This window comes from Callithrix jacchus, chromosome 15 (assembly GCF_049354715.1).
Source record: "Callithrix jacchus isolate 240 chromosome 15, calJac240_pri, whole genome shotgun sequence".
NCBI lineage: Eukaryota > Metazoa > Chordata > Mammalia > Primates > Cebidae > Callithrix > Callithrix jacchus.
This window is the reverse complement of record NC_133516.1, coordinates 78,768,738-78,786,376: the sequence shown is the minus strand read 5'-3', so window position 1 is coordinate 78,786,376 and position 17,639 is coordinate 78,768,738. Positions and strand designations below refer to the sequence as shown.

The window sequence follows — 17,639 nt, the reverse complement described above, 5'->3', positions numbered from 1 at the left end:
GTGGTTTCTTCTCTTTTCAGCATTGTTGCCTTGGGTAATTATGAAAAATAAGAAACTTCTCAGCAAATAAAACCCTAACTCCCTTGAAGTTTTGTTTGTTTGTTTGTTTACTTAAATAAAATGACAAACTTCTTCCCAGGACTGTTTTGAGAATTGAGTGGGGTGATGTACATAGCAGTGCCTGGCATGGTGCCTGGCCCAGCATAGCTATTCCAGGGACATTGGCTTCCCTTCCTTCTCCCTGCACTATTTCAGTTATGATTTACTCTTCAGTCATGGGTGCCTGCTGAGACTATGAAGGGTGTCACTAATGCTATCTTCCAAATGAACCTGCTCTAAATCCTTTTCAATTATCCTTAATGGAACAAAATTAAGAATTGATTTTTGAGAGAAGTTGTAAATTATGATGTAGATTCATGGGGGCCCCGCAGGTCACCAGGCTATGCAGCGCCCCTGGGCAGGGCACAAGAGAGGAGCACATAGGTCAAATTGGGGTAACACCTGAGGAGTCAGGGTAGAGGGATCCTCCACAGGGAAGGGTCTCTGGAAAAACAAGGTCTGTCCTTGAAGCAGCCCCAGAGGAAAGTGATTCTTCCCGGTGACCCAGGAGAGGTGACCACTCGTCCCCATGCACCCTCTACATCTGAGACTTTTGTCACCTTCTGCTTCACAGTATAACTAAGAGCGTATTTGTCTTATTCGCTTATAAACTTGGGGCCAGAAATACTTCCTATGGCAATGTTTATGTATTTTAACATTCTTGAAAGTCTGTGCAAACAAAATAATGTTGCTTATATGTTAATCACTGTGAGAAAATCTACACTGGGCACCACTGGGTGCAGAGCACTGTGCTAAGGGTGACGTGGTCATTGCATTTTGGGGTTGGTATGTCCTGTGGGCCACATTAGCATTGCAGGACATCCCCAGTATGCCCCATCACTGGGCAAAGTATCCAGTGCTGTTTCCTGTCCTCTCCCTCCAAGATATAAACAGTTCTGGTCACTCCCTAGAGCCCAAAACAGAACCCAAAGTCTTATGCTGCCTGGGTGACCAGAACCAGTGGGGCTGGTTGTAGAGAAATCCTGCTTCCCTGGTGGATCCTGGCCTACTGTCTCTTCTTTTCCCCACACCTCCAACACCCCCATGCCCCATGAGGCAGCAGTAACACGACTCCACTGTCATTTATCAAAATGAAGTGCCTTTGCACTATTACAATATGTAATTACAATATGTAATTCTTTTGGGAATGTTCAAAGTATTCTCACACCCATGACCTTAGAGATTTTCTGGCCCAGCCCTTCCTTTCACATAATAATCTTTGACCCAGAGCAGAGACCCACCCAAAGTCAAAGTCATCCAGTCCACAGTTTATCATCTGAGTCTCCCATGTACTATATGTGGTAGGACAGATGGGCACATAGAGGGGCATCATTTCACAGACGGGAAAGCTGAGACTTGGTGAGCTTGTGAGGTTTGCTTGGGATAGTCTTTGCTTTGAGGCTGGTGCTCCTCCCTCTTCTCCCAGCACACACACACACACACACACACACACACATACACACACCCTCTCCCTCCCTCTCTTTGGAGGCTCCTTGCCATGCAGGGCAGATGTGGCATGTGCCAGCAACCTAGGAGGTGGCTGGAGGGGCTGGGGGCTAGGAGGATAAGGGTCACTTGACATGTGTCCTCTTCAGTGCTGTGATGAAGGAACAAGCACTGGACAGGCTTCCAGAAGGGTGTGTCACGTCTCTGTGTGGTTCAGTTGCCTGAGCTCTTCACGTTGGGAGGGAGGCTTCAAAGAGCTGTGACCTTCGGGGTGGCCAGAAGGGCAAGGCCTTTACTGGGTGGTTGTAATTTCCTGCTTTTTTTGGAGAAAGGCTCCGGTGCCCTCTTGTTCCTGCCCTCCCCCCTCCTACTGAGACCTTAACCACCAAACCCCTCCACCTCCTGTTGACTGGGCTCAGGGCAAGGAAGTGTGTCTGTATCCCGCCCCCTGACACAGAACACAGTGTCCTGTATTATTTCCAGCCTGCTGGTCCTGGGAATCTCGACTTACTTTTTCTTATTTCCTCCCCTTGAACATTAGAAACATTAGATTCCAAAAATAATCTAAGTCACAATGTTCTACAGGCTGCATGTGTGTTTTCTCCCAAAGCTGTTTTTCTCTCTCTTACATCCTTTCTCCCTCTCCTTTCTTCCCTCTCCTGCATTTTCAGCCCCATTTGTATCCTGAGATTAGCAGGCCTGCAGGAGGAGTGTGGGTGTGGAGAACAGAATGGAGGAAGGATGGGGAAGAATGCTCAGGCATGAGGCTTGGCTCCCTTCCACGGTTCTCTCAAGAGGGTGGAAGGTGCCAAGACCTGAACTGCTGTGTGTGAAGAGTCTGCCTATGCAGCCCCTGCTTATGAATGGACCCCATAGAACTGTGGACCCCACAGGGACTCTTTGGAACTGAGAACTAAGAAACTGTTTTAACAGTACTTTCCAGAATCTAGGTTGTCACGCTGACTGTCTGTACCAATTGAGGTGAGCTGTGAAAAGAAGGTCTGATCAGAGATGAAATGTGTGTGTGTGTGTGTGTGTGGTGGAGGGTGGAGGGGCCTCAGGGCAGTAACTGAGAAAGGTTCATTGACTCATTCATCAACAGACATTGAGTGTCTACTGTGTGCCCTGCCTTCTGCTGGTACCATGTCTCTCTACTCTTACCCTAGGCCTTGGTTGGAGCACAGTCTAGGGCAGTGCAGGGAAAATCAGGGTTAGCACTAATGTAATTCTTGATACATTGAAAGGAAAAGATGGTTTAGAGATAGTTTCACTCCAGTAACTAGAACCTGGGTGAGTTAAGGAGTTAAGATATCAAGGTCTCTATTGTTTTCTGGGTGGGGGTCGGGCTGGTTGGGGTGGGGGTGGGTATCTAGTATACAGGAGAGAGAAGGAATGGAGGTGGCCCAAGCAAAAAGAAAACATGTCAGCTTTGCCCCAGTAGGAGAAGTAGGGGAAAGGTCTTGGTACCCTGTTTGAAGAATGAAGGACATTCAGGTGCAATTTATAAAGTAAAACAAATTTAGTGTCTGTTTGGGGTGGGAAGCTTTTCCAAGGTTTCTTCCCAGGCATTTTACTTTAAAGAACCTGTTTTCCTTCTTTTTCTCTACCTTTTACCCTACTCCCCTGTTCCCCTTCTACTCTTTCTCATTTGTGACCCTCCTGGTCCCTGCCCTGCCATCTCCTCAGGCCTGTCCTTACTTTCGGTGCACCTGTTTTCTCTGAACTTGTTGCATGGCCTTGCTTTTCCATTCCTGCTTCCTTTCTTGGTCAGTGTTAAGGAAGAGCCCCATGCACAGTTCAGTCCTCTTGTCAGGGGCAGAGAGAGCACTAGCTTTGGAATTAGAGAGACCTGGGTTTGAATCCCTGTTGGGCCACTTGTAGCTGAGTGACTGTGTTCAGTTCATCCCCTCTGAACACTGATTTCTTTATCTCTAAAATATAGATTTTAATACATGCCTTAGGATTATTGCATGAGTTAAAGAAAATGTAAATAAATCTTCCAGTATGGCTGGAGCCTAGAAGGCACTCAGCACGTAGAAAAAAACGGTAGATTTGTGGAGAGAGACTTGTGCTAGCCCATGTAAATGAGTGGAATCAGCAGTGGATAGGTGCCCAGGCAGGCTCTCTTGTGGGGCATGGGTGGGGAATACAGCAAAGATGCCAGAGTGTACAGTGGACAGCCTGTGGCAGCAGAGCATGGAGGTGAGGTAGAACCTGGTGGCTGGAGAAACCAAGAAGGGATCTTGAGGAGGAACTCATCAGTGGATATTAGACACAAGGTTAGCTGCTAGCAGGGATAAAAGGAAATGGAAGCTGTAACCAGGCTGATAGGATCTTAGAGAACACTGTTGCTGAAGATAAGCCAATCACTGTGCCAAGCACTGTGCCAGGGATGGGCAGTTGGAAGATGAGCTGCATTCAGGCCTTGCCACATTGCAGCAGAGGGCACCAGCAAACAAATAGCCATTGCAAAGGTAAGTTCATAATGTTATCTGTTAGTGCTACGGGAGCGTAGATGGAGAAATGTTCAGCCAGGATTTGGGATGCAGGGAGATGGAAGAGTGTGTGCAGAGGCACAGCAGCCTCAAAATGCAGGCTGGATTCTGGGAATGTCTGCAGTCAGGTGTGGCTGGAGCACAGGCTCTACGGGGAGGAGTGCAGGAGGTCCATGTTCATGCCATGTGGGTTACCAGGAGTTAGAGCACAACAGATAATCAGAAGTCTGTGGAATAACCAGTGGCCCACAAGGAAAACTGGATTCTAGTGAATGGTTTAGGTCTTGCCAGGGGCATCTGAGAATAGTAGAGTCTTTGATTCAGGTCCAATCCCTTACCCAGGGCAGAACTCCCTTCTGGCATCCCTGACTGATGTGCATTTTTCCAGATTCTTCTGAGCATATCCAGGGCTGAGGAAGCCACAGTTTTGTGAGGCAGCCTATTGCGCTGTTCTGTAGCCCCAGTTGTTAGAAAGTCCTCCTTCCAGCAGGCCAGATTTTACCCTCCTGGAGTTATGCCCTGTTGTCCCAACTTTGTCTCCAGGGGTCCCTGGGGAAATACTCTCTTCTTTCCCATCTAGGACAGTTCTCCCACAACTTGGAGACAGTTGCTTGGAGGCCATGTTTTCTCCACCAGAAAAAGTTCTGTGAGTTCTTTCAGCCTATTTTCATTTGACATCGGCTCTAAACTCTTTAATGCAGCTTTCCTGGGACCAGGTTTTCAAATGTGTGAGGGGATACAGGAGGAGCCTGCAGCTCTTGGTCCCACTTGCGCAGGTGAGAATGAGATTTTGTATGTGTAGGTACACCAGTTTTTTGTAGCCCAGGTTAACTGATCTGAAACCCCAAGAGTTTGCTCACCCAGAGAATGATGTTCTCTCACTCAAATAGAGAGAGACACCATCTCATGTATGAATACAGGAGGATGTCTTCTCACATTTGAGCACCGAGAGATTTTCCAGTATGAAAGTGTTGAGTTAAAGTGTTCTGGTGCCAAGGTCAATAGTAGTTACTATTTCTCAGAGAAAAGCCCCAACTCAAGCGGATCTACTGTTCAACCCCATTCCTGTATCCCATGGCTCTTCCTGAGATCATTCCCAAGGAGAGCCAAAGCCTCATGGTCTTATCTTGGAAAGCATTGGAAAACCTTTAGTAAAATACACAAAGGAATATATTAATCCCTTGGAGGAAATCTGCCTGTAGCTGGAATCCCAGAAGGGTTCTTCCCCCAGTCCTCCATTCCATGGCCCCGTTGAAATCCCAATATCTTGGCTTGTTCACCTCCAGCCTCTCCTTAGTAAGCTTTCTCTAGCATAAGGATGTCCTAGTATAGGGACAACTGCTGATGTGGTAAGATATACTCTGTAACATATGCTTTCTGATGGTGAGATAAAAGAGGGTTTGGTTTCCTCCACCCTCTTTGCAGATTGGGTTGACAAGCTTGTCCCAGATTTCCCTGGGGAGATGACCTTGTCATGAGGAGGCAAGAGGGGTACAAACATGAGGTCCCTAGAATAGAGAGTGAGACTGGACTTGAGCAATCAGCTGCCATCCCTCAGTGCATTTTCTTCTGTGCTTTGCACATTCCCACCTTCTCATGCCTTTGTTTATGCCAACACTCCTCCCATTTGGAATGTCTGCTCCACTGTATGTGCCTATTAAAGACCTCCCTCAGCTGAAGGTCCGCCTCAGATGCTACTCTCTCTGTTTTCTCCTGTTGGAGGTGTTCTTTCTCTCCTCTGAGCATTTCCTGCAGCCCTTGTCCATCACCCTCAAATTGTCCCTGTTCCCTGTTCCATCCCATCTAGCATTACAGCTAGATGCTCAAAGACCTCATTCCCCCAATTGTATTGAAAATTCCTGGAGGTCAGGACCAGTGTCTTCAATTACTCTGTGTTGACCAGAGGCACATAGTACCAAATAAATAAGTAGTTGACCGTGACACAGTCTGTACTCGCTGTGCTGCTTGAGAATAGAACAAAACTTTTGTGAACACTGAACTGGCACAAGAGCACCACCTACTGCTAAGTGGTTTCTAGGAACGCTACTTTAATGCACTCACTTGAAAACTGGGGAGTTAGCAAGTTTCACCTTGCAATGGAGAGAGTGATTTGGAGGCAGGAAACCCATTCTGGTCCTTTTATACTAATGCAAGTGGGAACAGATGAGGTGGTAGTGAAAGTAGAAAGGGAAGGGGCAAACCCTTGAGACACTCTAAAGGAAAGAAAACAGGACCAGTAACTACTGGTTGGATGTCAGGGAGCAAAGGCAGCACCAAGGCCTTCATGTTAGGAGGATTAGCAGTGGGACATGAGTGGGAACAAATCCCAAGGACATTTTGGAATAAGGATGGATAATTAAAGGAAATTTAAATTTTAATTTCTTTTAAGGCACAGAAAAATGAAAGAAGTGATTATGAAGATTGCTAAAAACATTATCGTGTGTTAGCTGGTTGTTGCATTTGTGCCCTACTTTTAGGGACAATGGGTGCTATCTAAACACAGGCATTCACTTTAGACCTTGGCAGCCTTGAGGAGTGGTGGGGCTCTTCATTAAGTTCTTCCTAAGCCCTGCAGAGTATACCCTGCAGGTTCTGGAACCTGAAAACACTGCCAAGCTTCTCTTTGTGAATGTGCCCAGCCTGGCTCCCTGCATGTCCCCTTTCTTACCTGCCTGAGCCCCACTGCAGAGGCTGCTGTTGGAAGAGAGGAGAAGGGGCAGAGTGGGGTGCCTGGTCCTCCTCCTAAGCTCAAGGTCAGGCCCACGTAGCAAATACCAGCATAGCTAGGTGGTGGTCTTATCCCCAAGAGAAGGGTTCCCACAGGGAGGCCTGCCTCCTCCCAGAGAGGAGCTCCTAAAGAAAAAGCTGCCTCCTAGTTAGCTGCATGTGGGGCTTTGTTCCCAGATGTGCAAGTGATTGGCACAGCTGATTTTAGGATGTGTGGGAGGACTAGATGAGAACATCCAACAGACACTCCATTTTTGCAGTAACAATAATAGTTACCATTTATTGAGTGTATCCCGTATGCCAGGAACAACTATTAGCTCATCTAAATTAACTTGCCAAGGGCCAGATCTCAGTTTATGCCTAAATTTAGCTCTGGGATAAAGTTGGGCATTATTTTCTGAGCTTGGATTAAATAGTATTTGACCTCTTCAAGTCTACATTTTGGGAAGTAAGTGAAGTACATTCCCTCACTCTGTTCCTGAAAATATTTTATCAGCATTTGTGGTTCAGATGGAAGGAATTTGGCCACTCAGAGTCAATATCCTGGGGCTGTCTGGGCTGACTCCTGGCTTGGTTGTTTCTGTTTCTCATCTGCTTGACTTGCTGGCTCCTGGATGACCATTCCTTCCCCAGAGGAGGGTAATGGCTGTGTTGCTAGTGCTGCAGGGAATAAAGTGCATCCAGGCACACGGGCTGGAAATAAAATGCAAAAACACCTTGTTTAAAGTCTGAAAATATTTATATTAATGACTTGGTGAGATGTTTTATTATATCACTTAACATGTGGAGGGCAAGAGAAAGAAGAGTGGCCTTCTAAGGCTTATTAGCATTGAGCGTGTGCGTCTCCAGACAGAGCTGAGCTGCAGCTCATCTGTCAAGAACAGTGTGTGGTTTTCACATGAAATTTCGCAGTCTTAGTTTCTCTAATCAGACAGCAACTACTTGTTGTGCCTGCTAGTTTATCTTCTCTAAACCCAGGGAAGGTGAAAAGAGACTAGCATGCATTCTGGATCTGCTATGTATCATATGCTATACTCAGCACTTTTCACATATTATCATACTATGATCCTTGTCTTCTTTGACCCAGACATTTGAAGAGTTTGTGGAAGAGGGAAAAAAAGGAGGAGAAAGTGGAGGCAGAGACTGCCATTTGGTGAGAAGTCTGCAATGTGCTAGTTGATTTTTGTTCTGTGAGGTCAAGGCTGGCTTAGTCTCACCTTTGCAAGGAGATAAATGCCTGTATATCTGGGAGGGTCTCAGTCTAGATACTCACTTCAGGGTTAAAAGCAAATCTGAGCTATCACTCCCCTCCAGTGGTTCCCCAATGCATCTTTTGCCCTTTGTGATCTGGTATCTCCCTTTCTCCTATCCCTTCTTACTATCCTTCATTTTATGCTGCTTTGTTAAACCTCCAGGCCTTTGCTCAAGCTAGTTTCTCTCATCAAAATGCCCTTTCCAAGTACACCTTCTTTGCCTGACTAAATCCTATTGTGTTTTAAATGCTGTCCAGGTGTTGCCACCCAGAAACTATCCATGCTTTTCCCTAACCCTACCTCTGCCAAGTTGGACCGAGTGCTCCTCTGCCTGCAATATACATCTCTTATAGTACTTTTCACATTTACTAACATTAACAGAATATTAAATGTGTTTGTCTCCCTCACTAGACCATGGCCTTGATCTTTTATCACCAGTGTCTAATCCGATGTCTGGAATACAAAGAGTACTCAATAAGTGAATAAAAAGATCACACTAAACATCATGAGCATGTAATTCTTGGCATCAGGATGCTTTGGGCTGCAAGAAGGAGAAGATGGACTAAAATTGGCTTAAATATCAAGGAAGTATTTCACATTTTAAGTTGTCTTTCAGAGATAATATGAGCTTCAAGATTGATGAGTCAGTGCATGCCCATCTTCAGGGACCAGGATCTTTCTATCTCACTCCTCTGCTGAGATCTCACTGTTCTGCCGAGAGCTTCTTTGCAAGGCTGTTTCCCCTCATGGTTCTAAGACAGCTGCCAGTTATAACAGAGTAAACATGCTTCACTATTCCCAAGTGACAGAGTAGCAGAAGGAAGGAGAAACACAGACACTGGCTTCTCTTTCCCAGAATCCCTAAGCAAATTTCTCCTCAATTTCATTGGTTCGTACTCACTAAGATTTGCCCAATTTTGAACTTGTAAATGAAAAGGGGAGTGAAATTAGTATGACTGGTTTGAACACATGATCTGGGGTGAAAAGTTAGGGAATCAATGTCTAATATACTACTTTAAAAGGAGCTTTCTTAGAGTCTATTGTGTTCCATTTTCTCTCTCCTTTCCTGTGGAACTCTAAGTATGCCTGCGTTAAAACTATACTATCCAACAGGGCTGTCAGTAGCCACATCTGGCTCATTAAACTTAGCGGGTGCAGCATGCACTATTGTGGTGATGGATACACTAAAAGCTCCCAGACTTCACCACTATGCAATCTCTCCATGTAACAAAATTGCATTTGTACCCTTTAAACTTATTCAAATAAAAAAAAATTTGTTAAAAATAAAATTTTTTTGTTGGTTTTTTTTTTTTGTGGTTTCTTTTTTTTTTTTTTTTTTTTTGTTTTCTGCTTTGCTATTTTATTCATTACAAAGGGATTTCAAGTTTCCTGCCAAAACCCAGAAATCAGTGGTACAAAGATAACAAAGGAAAAAGCTCCAAGTTATTTGATTAAAATCTGGGAGTGTGGGCTGAGAATGGTGTGTTGGAGGGGAGGGATGACCTGCCACTAAAGCCAAGGCAGAGGAGGCGGCAGCATTAGAGATGTCCAGCACCGTGAAGCCATCCTCTCAGGCACACCAGCCCAAAGACTAGCCTTCACTGGCAGGACCATAGCATGCCACCTTTAATACAAGAGCTGGTAGATGATGGCACTGCTCTTGGAGCCCATGACCAGATACTGGTTGTCAGAGGACACGTCACAGCACAGGATACCTGACGACTCCTCTACCTGAAACAACTTTTGTAGAGAAGGTGCCTCCAAGCCACTGGTGCACGCATCTTTCGCAGTCACAAAATAGCTCCCACAAGAGGCAAACTTGAGGCTGTGGTGGCGGGTGTATTTTTTCATGACAACCTTAAACTTCTCATTCCGAAGAGTGTGAAGGAATGCGATATCACTTGTTCTCAAGCCTGCCAATATCCATTCTTCACTGGGGTCATGGGTAATGCTGAGGATCTCATTCTCTAAGTCATATTGGTGCAGCCTCTGGTAGCTCCTCAGGTCCCAGGAATACAGGGTGGTATCTTCACCTCCCGTCCAGAACATATTGCCTGTGATGTCAACACATCGGGACGCATATACAGGAACTTGGTGCTTCCTGATCAAGATTTGGTTCTGCAAATCCCAAATCTCAACAAATCCTTGGAAACCAGCCAAACAGATATGGGCATCGGAGGACACAGCCAGGGAATAGCACGTGGGGCCTGTCGAGGTCAGCTGTGCCCTGACCTGTGGGGTAGGTGCCAGGTCCCAGAGAGTCACAGCCTGGGAGGCACCCCCTGTGATCAGGCTCTGTTCATCGGGGAACAGCTTACAGGTAACGACACAGTCCTGGCGGTCCTGAAAGTTGGGCCTGAGGGACCTTGCCCCCCGCATGCAATGCACCCTCATCCCACACCCTGATGTTGCCAGAGCCACACGTGTACACGTGGTGGGTTGAGCTGCTGATGGCCACGGTGTAGACTCTCTTTCCATGGCGGAGTGTGCCGACCTTCCAGGAGCCCTGTGGGGCCCTCTTCTGCCTGACCACGACTTCATCTGGAATGGGGGGAATTGCTCTGAGCCATGACTGGACTTCTTCACTGGGAGGGGAAGAGCAAGGCTGGCCAACCTCAGAACCCGGTAGGAAGCTTGGGCCGGACTCTGCTGCTTCTCCTGGTTGTGCCTCAGGGAACCAGCGGCCTGGAGCTCAGATCTACCCAGGCCCTGGAGATGCCAGTGCTGCCGGGTCACCATGCTTGTCTCTTGATCAGCAGGGCCATGCCATGTCGGGGGGCTGGGGGGCTGCCAGGGCACTCCAAATAGACTTCCCAGTTGGTGCTGCACTTGTGGCTCATGTTGTAGTCCCAGATACTCAGAAGGCTGAGGCAGGAGAATCTCTTGAACCCGGAAGAGGGAGGTTGCAGTGAGCTGAGATGATGCCATTGCACTCCAGCCTGGGCGACAGAGTGAGACGTGGCAGGGGCTCTGCGGTTCCTCGGGGCAACCCTTTTTGTGGTTTCTTTTTGTGAGATGAAGTTTCGCTCTTGTTGCCCAGGCTGGAGTGCAGTGATGTGATCCCAGCTCAGAGCAACCTCCACCTCCCAGGTTCAAGCGATTCTTCTGCCTCAGCCTTCTAAGTAGCTGGGATTACAGACATGTGCCACCACACCTGGCTAATTTGTGTATTTTTAGTAGAGACAGGGTTTTGCCACGTTGGCCAGGCTGGTCTTGAACTCCTGACTTCAGGTGATTCACCTGCCTCGACCACCCAAAGTGCTGGTATTACAGGTGTGAGCCACCATACTGGGCTTAAAAATAAAATTTAAAACACAGTTTCTTGGTTTCGCTTGCCACATTTTAAGTATTCAAAAGGCACCCATACCTAGTGGCAAACCAACTGGATAGGACAGATACCTAACATGTCTGTCATCACAAAAGGTTGTACTGGACAGCACTGTACTAGATCTTTTAGTTGTGTCCCACATCTCTTCTGCTGTTTCTTCTATTTTTTTTCTTTTTCTTTTTATTGCATTTTAGGTTTTGGGGTACATGTGAAGAACATGCAAGATAGTTGCATAGGTACACACGTGGCAGTGTGATTTGCTGCTTTCCTCCCCTTCAGAGAAATCTGGCATTTCTCCCCATGCTATCTCTCCCCAACTCCCCACCGCCCGCTGTCCCTCCCCTATTCCCCCAACTGACCCCAGTGTGTAGTGCTTCCCTCCCTGTGTCCATGTGTTCTCATTGTTCAACACCCACCTATGAGTGAGAACATGCAGTATTTCATTTTCTGTCCTTGTGTCAGTTTGCTGAGAATGATGGTCTCCAGGTTCATCCATGTCTCTACAAAGGACATGAACTCATCGTTTTTTATGGCTGCATAATATTCCATGGTGTATATGTGCCACATTTTTTCTGTCCAGTCTATCATCGATGGCATTTGGGTTGGTTCCAGGTCTTTGCTATTGTAAACAGTGCTGCAATGAACATTCGTGTGCATGTGTCCTTATAGTAGAACAATTTATAGTCCTTTGGATATATACCCAGTAATGGGATTGCTGGGTCAATTGGAATTTCTATTTCTAAGGCCTTGAGGAATCGCCACACTGTCTTCCACAATGGTTGAACTAGTTTACACTCCCACCAACAGTGTAAAAGTGTTCCTTTTTCTCCACATCCTCTCCAGCATCTGTCGTCTCCAGATTTTTTAATGATCGCCATTCTAACTGGTGTGAGGTGGTATCTCAATGTAGTTTTGATTTGCATTTCTCTAATGACCAGTGATGATGAGCATGTTTTCATATGTTTGTGGCTTCATGTATGTCTTCTTTTGTAAAGTGTCTGTTCATATTCTTTGCCCACTTTTGAATGGGCTTGTTTGTTTTGTTCTTGTAAATCTGTTTTAGTTCTTTGTAAATTCTAGATATCAGCCCTTTGTCAGATGGGTAAACTGCAAAAATTTTTCCCATTCTGTTGGTTGCCAATTCACTCTAATGACTGTTTCTTTTGCCATGCAGAAGCTGTGGAGTTTGATTAGGTCCCATTTGTCTATTTTGGCTTTTGTTGCCAATGCTTTTGGTGTTTTGGTCATGAAGTCCTTGCCTACACCTATGTCCTGAATGGTTTTGCCTAGATTTTCTTCTAGGATTTTTATGGTGTTAGGTCTTATGTTTAAGTCTTTAATCCATCTGGAGTTAATTTTAGTGTAAGGTTTCAGGAAGGGGTCCAGTTTCTGCTTTCTGCACATGGCTAGCCAGTTTTGCCAACACCATTTATTAAACAGAGAATCCTTTCCCCATTGCTTGTTTTGTCAGGTTTGTCAAAGATCAGATGGTTGTAGATATGTTGTGTTGCCTCCGAGGCCTCTGTTCTATTCCATTGGTCTATATCTCTGTTTTGGTACCAGTACCAAGCTGTTTTGATTACTGTAGCCTTGTAGTATAGTTTGAAGTCCAGTAGTGTGATACCTCCTGCTGTGTTCTTTTTGCTTAGAATTGACTTGGCTATGCAGGCTCTCTTTTGGTTCCATATGAAGTTTAAGGTGGTTTTCTTCCAGTTCTGAGAAGAAGGTCATTGGTAGCTTGATGGGGATAGCGTCGAATCTATAAATTACTTTGGGCAGTATGGCCATTTTCACGATATTGATTCTTCCTAACCATGAACATGGAATGTTTCTCCATCTGTTTGTGTCCTCTCTTATTTCATTGTGCTTCTATTTGCTTTTCAATCTGTGTTTCAGTGTGCTGTTTTCTTCCTTTCCTTTCCTTTTTCCTTTCCTTTTTCCTTTCCTTTTTCCTTTCCTTTTTCCTTTCCTTTTTCCTTTCCTTTTTCCTTTCCTTTCCTTTCCTTTCCTTTCCTTTCCTTTCCTTTCCTTTCCTTTCCTTTCCTTTCCTTTCCTTTCCTTTCCTTTCCTTTCCTTTCCTTCTTTCCTTTCTTTCTTTCTTTTATTCTTTCTTTCTTTTTTTTGAGACAGAGTTTTGGTCTTATTGCCCAGGCTGGAGTGCAGTGGCACAATCTCGGCTTACTCCGTCTTCTGCTCTCAAGCAATTTTCCTGCCTCAGCCTCCTGAGTAGCTGGGATTACAGGTGCCCACCACCACACCTGGCTAATTTTTGTAATTTTAGTAGAGACAGGGTTTCACCATGTTGGCCAGACTGGTCTCAAACTCCTGACCTCGTGATCCACCCGCCTCAGCCTCCCCAAGTGCTGGGATCACAGGTGTGACCCACTGCCCCCAGCCCAGTGTGCTGTTTTCTATTGATTTGTTTTCAAGTTCATTCATCCTGCTTGATGCTGCATCTATTCTGCCATTACACTCATCCAATGAATTCTTAAGTTCAGTATTATATTCTGTAGTTCTAAAATGTTTATGTGATTCTTCTTATAGATTCTTATTCTCCATTGCAGCATTCCATCTTTTAATCCATTTTGTCACTTTCCCCCCATTTTCTTTAAGATGTAAATCACAGTTAGTTTGAAAGCCTTGTGTGCTAATTCACTTTAGTATCGTCTTCTATTGACTTATTTTTTGATTATCAGTAAGTTTTCCCTGTCTCTTTATATATCTTGTAATTTACATTGTATAGTGGATATTGATGATGATACAGTGTAGAGGCTCTTGTTAGTTTATCTTTCCCTAAATATTTTAAGGCCTTAATCTAGAATGCAATTAAATTACAAGAAGATTATCTTGATCCCATTGAGCCTTGGTTTAGATTTTGGTATGGTAGGTATATTTGTACCTTTTTATTAATCATAGGGTTTAGATTTTGGTATGGTAGGTATATTTGTACCTTTTATTAATCAAAGTCAGTATAGGATTAAGATGTGGCTCTTAATCCTATAGCCTGGTGTTTTTGGGGTCCCAAATGAATGCCCAGAGAGCTCATGAAAGCCTATCTACTCTGTGTGAATTACAGCTCCCCACATTTCCCCAGCATTGTGTGACCTCTAAAATTTCTGTTTAGCTCTCAATATGCCCCACCTCTCATAGCTGTTCTCTGCTAGACTTTCTGGAGTCCTGTCCTGCATATGCAAAGCTTGGAATTTGGCTGAGGACCTGAGAGAAATTTTGCTGAAGATTTTAAGGTAGCTCCTCTATATCCCCCTCCTCTGTAATATTCTGTTACCAATCTCAGCCTCCTTACCAGCACTTGAACGGTAATATCCATTTTTTACATCCATCAAGACTTGCTGCCCTCTGCTCAGCTTCTGTTTCTCTGCTCTACAGTTAGGAAAATATCCTCAGGGAGAAAGCAGAGGTGAATATGGGACTTAACATGGTATGTTTTTCCTCGTTAGAGGATCATTGTTCTATATTGGTTATTGACCAATGTCTTTCAGATAGTTAATAGACAGTAGAGTTAAATCTGACAGTAGCTACCCAGTCATGGACAGACCATACATAAGTCTCCACATGAACATTTTAAATGCAAGTATATTGAGGTTACCTGCAGAGCTTCTATGGAATCAGAACATTAATGGTAGGGCCTGGAAAGTTTTATATATATATAAAATATATAAAAATATAAAATTTATATATATATATAAAACAGAGTTTCACTCTGTCACCCAGGCTGGTGTGCAGTGGTGTGTTCTCAGCTCACTGCAACCTCTACCTCCTGGGTTCAAGTGATTCTTCTGCTTCAGCCTCCCTAGTAGGTGGGACAATATATAACTACAGGTACCTGCCACTGTGCCTGGCTAATTTTTTTGTATTTTCAGTAGAGACAGGGTTTTTCATTGTTGGCCAAGCTGGTCTTGAACTCCTGATCTCAGGTAATCTGTCTGACTTGGCCTCCCAAAGTGCTGGGATTACAGGCATGAGCCACCATGTCCAGCTAGGAAGTTATATTAAAAAAAACAATAACAACAAAAAACATTTCAGATAGTTCTAAGTTAAGGCTGTGTTTGTGAACTACTATGGTAAACACTAGAGAAATGAGTTTCAAAGAAGAAAGTCAGTATGGGCTTATTTGGTAAAGAAAGGCATCAGGAGGAGATGAGACTTCAATTTGGAAGGATGGGAATAATCTGGAGATTTGTGTATTTAATGGTGGGAGGAATTGTGGACACCAATATGGGGATGGAACGAACATAATAGGGTATGTTTACATGGCAGTGAATAAAGCAATTTGGCTGCAAAACATACTTGGTGTAGAACAGTGATGTGAAATAAAAGAATAAGGCAGATTTGGATCAGTCTGTGGTGGGAGAGGCGTTGAATACCTGGTTAAGAAGATTGGATTTTTGTTGTAGGCATCAGCAACAACAGGGTTTGTCTTTTGTTTCATTTTTATTATCTTGACTGAGGGAATGACATGGGAAAGAAATATATTGCAGCAGTGAACCTGATGGGGTCACATGGCTTAGTATAAGGGACAGAATGGAGTAAGAGGGCCCAATAGGCAAGTATTTGTAATTATCTAGGCAGGGTGGGCTGAGGGATAAATAGCAGCAGCAATGGAAGTAAAGGGCATATTCCAGAGTTATTTGAGAAAATAGAGAAAAAGTTGAGCTCTGAGGGATGACGCAAAGATGTGGGAAGACAGGAAAAGGAAGTAGTTTTGAGATGCTTGTGGAATATCAAGAGGATATTCATATTGAGCCCATAGATACTGTCTTAGATTGTTTTCTGTTGCTATAAAATAATGCCTGAGACTAGGTAATTTGTAGAGAAAGATTTATTTAGTTTGTGGTTCTGGAGGCTGGGAAGTCCAAGAGCATATAGCATCCTGTGAGGATCTACTTGCCGCATCATGACATGGCAGAGGGCACCACACGTTGAGACAGGGCAAGTGTGCTAGCTCAGGTTCCTCTTCCTCTCTTTCTAAAGCCACTAATTCCATCATGGGGGTCCCACTTTGATGACCTCATCTAATCCTAATTACCTCCCAAAGGCCTCCCCTCCAAATGCCATCAACATATGAACCTGGGGATTAAGTTTCCAACACATGAAATTTGGGAGCACATTCAAACCATAGCAGGTACAATGTGACTGTGGATAGTCCAAGATTTAAGTGTATATTTGGGAAACAATTTAATGGTTTAAAAGCATGACTTTTGGAGTTATGCAGACTTAGATTTGAGTCTTCAGTATGCCATCCAGAATGTGACCATGACCAAGTTACTTAATCTCTCTGAATCTGTTTCTCTACCTAAAAAAAAAAAAAAAAAAAAAAAAAAGGATGGTGATTATGGTCTCTATTCCTCATAAGGCTGTTATGAGGATTGAGATAATATGTGTAACCCTCATTGTGTAGATCCTGGCATGTATTTATTCTTGTCAGTTATCTGGGAAGTTATGGTTACACAGTATCATGAAGCAGGAAATTGCATGGGGATTTAGGTTCAGATGGATACTTTATCACTTATAAGCTTTGTGATCTTAGGCAATTTATTTGACCTCTTAATGCTGAATTTTCACCATGTTTAAAATGGAACTAACAATACCGTCTTTGTAGCATTATTACAGGGATTATGTGACATAAACTATGAAGACTCTTGGCATAAGCACATGAAATAGGAAATAGTGTGAAGTTGCAGGCCCAGGTGGATATTCACATGGACAGGGTTTGATGGACAAAGGGTAAAGAGCTGAGGACCATCTTTAGATTTTTACAGTAGGCTGTGAGGGACACAAAAGGAAGCCACAAAGGGGCAGCCAGGGAAGTGGGAGGTAAGTTTAGATAAGTCAGTATAGGATTGGAGGATTGGTAAGCTCTCAAAATTAGAGTTTTCCTATCATTTTTGTTATGCTGAGACTAGATATGATGTGTCAAGGAAGAAAATTTAAGTATGTGAAAGCACTGGTTCTCTAGAGAAAATGTTCACAAGTCTAGAGACTTGTGAAAGCAGGAAGAGAAGCTCATCATGTCCGCAGCCAGATGGGCTGCTGCTGAAAATTGCCAGGTCTTGGGGGGCAGACAGGGTGGAATTTCAGAAAGGACTGCGCAAGGTCAAAGTGAATGAGAACTGACAGAATAAAGAATTAAGAAACTAGGAGGTGACTGGTTTTCATCGTGAGTGTCAAGTCAAGAAAGTAGTAAAAGCAACCATATTTTAAGGGCCGAAGGAGGAAGTGGATGGAGGAAAAACAAAGGCAGCAGGGACAGAACACACTTCTGAAAGTTTG

The 17,639-nt window shown here is 44.4% G+C and overlaps 1 protein-coding gene and 1 pseudogene across 44 annotated transcripts in view; one reads left to right on the top strand and one right to left on the bottom strand.

Moving 5' to 3' along the window:
• Positions 1-17,639, top strand: part of KALRN (kalirin RhoGEF kinase) — a 659,576-nt gene that overhangs the window by 191,721 nt on the left and 450,216 nt on the right. The window lies entirely within an intron of this gene.
• LOC118147793 (transducin-like enhancer protein 7 pseudogene) lies at positions 9,416-10,948 on the bottom strand (annotated as a pseudogene).